Here is a 4568-nt window from a genome sequence, read left to right as displayed (position 1 = left end):
GACCTGGGTGTCAAGCCTTGTTGACAGACAGAGATGAGCAGGCCAGCAAAGGGTGCAGTCTCTTGGCTGCCCTGTGTCAACTGTGGCAGTCTCAATGTCAGCATGTGTGTGTCTGTGCATACATGTGTGAGCATGTACACTTAGGAAGTACAAGAGTGATTCATCTCTTGGTTAAGGATGAATCCAACATCACAATCTTAAAGGATTACCTCTTATTATTAGTTTTATGTTGAAGTATATTTAACTTAGTTAAAGCTCCAATCCTTTGGCCACCTGATGCAAAAGGCTGACTCATTGGAAAAAACCCTGATTCCGGGAAAGACTGAAGCTGGGAGGAGAAGGGGACAGCAGCAGATGAGATGGTTGCATGGTATCACCAACTCAGTGGACGCGAGTTTGAGCAAACTCTGGTAGGTAGTGAAGGACTGGGAAGCCTGGCGTGCTGCAGTCCATGGGATCACAAAGAGTCAGACACAAGTTGTCAGCTGAGCAACATATTTAAGTTAATAGTTAATATTGTGTAAGTTTCAGGTATACGGCAAAGTGAGTCAGCTATATATTTATATCCACTCTTTTTTTTACATTCTTTTCCTGTACTTGTTTGGTGGCTCAGATGATAAAGCATCTGCCTGCAATGCAGGAGACCCAGGTTCAATCCCTGGATCATGAAGATCCCCTAGAGAAGGAAATGGCAATTCACTCCAGTATTCTTGCCTGGAAAATTCCATAGATGGAGGAGCCTGGTAGGCTTCAGTCCATGGGTTTGCAAAGAGCTGGACATGACTGAGTGAGTTCACTTTTTCCTGGCTTGTCACAGAGTATTGAGTGGAGTTCCTGGTTCTGTAAGGTCAGTTTTGAAAAAGACTCCTTCTTTCATTACTGCTGAGTGTTAATTTTTGATTTATGAAGTGATTTTGATTCCTTAAATCTTATTCCTGGCAACAGCTGATGCTCTGAATGAAGCAAAATATCATGGGCCATTTTTAACCCAAGGTGGCAGGGTACCGGATTTTCAGGCCTTATGCTAATATGGAGCGATGTACATGGACATCCACATCCACGCTTTGGGGTGGGCTAGCATACTTGATTCGAAAGCAAATTGTGAATAGGAGTTGGGGTAATTTGAGGTTGTCAGGGAAATTGGGGATGTGATGCTTTTACACACAGGAACTAGAACAGTACTGCTGGGCAGCTTGGAGATACTGGTAACTGTTTTTGGCTATGCTGGCTACAAAACTTGCTGGCTTCATTGGCAGCTCAGCCGATAAAGAATCTGCTTGAAATACAGCAGACCCCAGTTCTATTCCTGGGTTGAGAAGATCTGCTAGAGAAGGGATAGGCTACCCACTCCAGTATTCTTGGGCTTCCATTGTGGCTTAGCTGGTAGAGAATCCTCCTGCAACGCGGGAGTGAAGTTAGGCTAAGTGAAGTCGCTCAGTCATGTCCGACTCTTTGTGACTTCATGGACTGTAGCCTACCAAGCTCCTCTGTCCATGAGGTTTTCCAGGCAATAATATTGGAGCAGATTGCCATTTCCTTCTCCAGTGGATCTTCCCAAACCAGGGATTGAACCCAGATCTCCCACATTGTAGACAGACGCTATATGTTCTGAGCCACCAGGAAAGGCCATGCAATGCAGGAGACCTGGATTCAATTTCTGGGTTGAGAATATCCCATGGAGATGGGATAGTCTACCCACTGAAGTATTCTCGGGCCTCTCTTGTGGCTCAGGTGGGAAATAATCCACCTGCAATGTGGGAGACCTGGGTTCAATCCCTGGGTTGGAAAGATCCCTGGGAGAAGGGAACCCACTCCAGTGTTCTGGCCTGGAGCAGTCCATGGAATTTTTGCAAGATCTTAGTACGCTGACCAGAGATCAAACTCAAGGTCCCAAAATGATAGTGCCAGAGTCTTAAACACCTCACAGCCAAGAAATACCCGTGATTGCTTTTATATACAGAAGTAATCCTCAACTTGGTATTTCAGAGGTGGCTCACTCACAGTGCAGTGTTGACCTGCCCTTTTTAATAGGATTAGTCCAGTCTTCCAAGATTGGCTGTAAATTTTAAAAAGTAAATTGATCCCCTGCACTCCTGTGTTTAGTATGGACTTGAAGACATATCCCAAAGGATATACATATACATATATATGAACCAAAATAACATCCAAGAAGGAGGTTTAGAATGGCAAAAAGGAAAAAAAAGTTTCATTCTTTGCCACATTAATGGAGCAGTTTCATTGCTCCATGAAATAGATTATTGTCCTCCTAAATGCGAAAACAAGTACCCCCGCATGGCCATTTCCAAGCTTTTTAAGGTGGAGGGGATCTGAGAGATAGTGTCGTGATGTATCGTTTCTTTGGGGTCACTTTACCAACCTCTGCACTTTTAAAGAGGAGAAGTTTTTGAAGTTTTGTGAAGGGTGTTCACAGGAGTCAGCAGCAGGTTTAAACCCCAAAGGGTTCTAAGCAATACCCCAAAGGATTTGCTTACTACACAGTGGTCAAAACAACTGCTCTTCAGGGGTGGATGCTGGAATGCCAGCTACAGTTTTATCCCAAGGTGTCTTTTTATTCCACATTTCTCAGTACTGAGACTGACATGTGGACATGGGAAAACATTCACTTCTCTTGTCGTTGTTAAGTATTTCTTATTTTTATTTATTTGGGTGTGCTGGGTCTGAGTTGCAGCACCTGGGATCCAGTTCCCTGACTAGGGATGGATCCCCAAGCGCCTTGCGTTCAGAGCACAGATTCCTAGCCACTGAGCCACAAGGCAAGTCCCAATATTCATTTTCATTGCATGAAATCCGTCAATCTTTCTCCCACTCTCTCTGCATCCCCTCGCTTGGCTGTGTCAGTACTATACTCTTAGGTATCCTTTTAGAAACAGATGGGTGCTTGTGTGTTTAAACATGAAAGTGGAATTTGTTCCACGTTGAGTGCCCTGAGGTCTGACTCACGACTTGTCTTAGCGACTCCATGATGCTCTGTGGTGGTCTGGATGGTCTACTGGGTATGTAACAGATCCTTTGTGCATGGATGTTTTTATGGTGCTTCTAGAGGATTTGTGTAGCAGACAGTGCTGCACTATGACACCTTTGTACCCAAGTTCGCGCGTGCGTGTGTGTGTGTGTGTGTGTGTGTGTGTGTGTTGTGTATGTGTGTAGCTCATCATGCTCCATTCCTTGCCTGGGAGGTTTTGAGTCAGAATGTACATGCCTCATGAAGTTTGTTTTTGCTTCCTTTGTGGATGGAATAGGTGACAGATGCTTTTGTTGTTTGAAATAGACATTTCTGTCTGTGGGAGTGAGGTGGGACATCCTTCCATATCTTCAGAAGCTTGTTCTGAATTCGAGGAACATATGTAAGGGTCTGAAAAGAAGACACTCTGATTTTTTTCAGAGCACAAGCCATGAGATCTGATGGTGGGAGAAGCGAGATGAGGCCTAGGGGTCTGCGTGCTGGTGGGGGCAAGCAGATATCTGGTCAGATTTCGACACTGAAGGGTGGAGGGGAGCCCCCAGTGTAGACTCTCACTTTTGCATTCTGCATTCCTGGGTTCCTTTTAAGTGACAGGTGTGCAGAATGATTATCTAGTTTGGAAGGGCTTAGTAATCTAAGTAACATGGAGAAAGAAACAGCAACCCACTCTAGTATTCCTGCCTGGAAAATCCCATGGACAGAGGAGCCTGGAGAGCTACACAATCTGTGGGGTTGCCAAGACTCAGAGACAACTGAGAGACTGACCTTAGGAATCTAAGTAACAGGTATCACACATTAGAAAACCAAAACAAGTGGTTGGTTCAAACACTTTAAACACACACACACGTGTGTGTGTCTTTAGGACTCTGTGGGAAAAGGTGAGGGTGGGATGATTTCAGAGAATAGCATTGAAACATATATGTTGTCATATGTGAAATAGATTGCCAGTCCAGGTTTGATGCATGAGACAGGGTGCTCAGGGCTGGTGCACTGGGATGACACAAAGGGATGGGATGGGGAGGGATGTGGGAAGGGTGTTCAGGATGGGGAACACATGTACACCCGTGGCTGATTCATGTCAATGTATGGCAAAACCACAACAATCTTGTAAAGTAATTAGCCCCCAAATAAAATGAATACATTTATAAAAAAATAAAACTATGTTGCAAAAATAAGAGTAAGACAATAAAAATAACAGGGAGAAAAAAAAATGATCCACATTAAAATAATTTTTTTTAAGAAATAAGAGAAAGTCATTTATGCTCAAGGGTTCCTCAGGTGGCGGTAGTGCTAAAGAATCCACCTGCTAACGCAGGAGACATAAGAGACACAGGTTTGATCCCTGGGTCAGGAAGCTCCCTTGAAGGAGGCCATGGCAACCCACTCTGGTATTCCTGCCTGGAGAATCCTGTGGACAGAGGAGCCTGGGGTCTATAGGATCACAAAAAGCTGGACACGACTGAGAACACATGTATTTATACTCACAATAGCATGTGTTCCAGTAGGTAAATGTACGAGCACACAGCCTTGCACCCAAATGTGCCATCACTGAGGATTCAGCCTGGCAAATGCAGGAGGACGCAAG

This window comes from Budorcas taxicolor, chromosome Y (genome assembly GCF_023091745.1).
Source record: "Budorcas taxicolor isolate Tak-1 chromosome Y, Takin1.1, whole genome shotgun sequence".
Taxonomy (NCBI): domain Eukaryota; kingdom Metazoa; phylum Chordata; class Mammalia; order Artiodactyla; family Bovidae; genus Budorcas; species Budorcas taxicolor.
The sequence above is the reverse complement of the archived record's forward strand: the minus strand, read 5'-3'. Positions refer to the sequence as shown.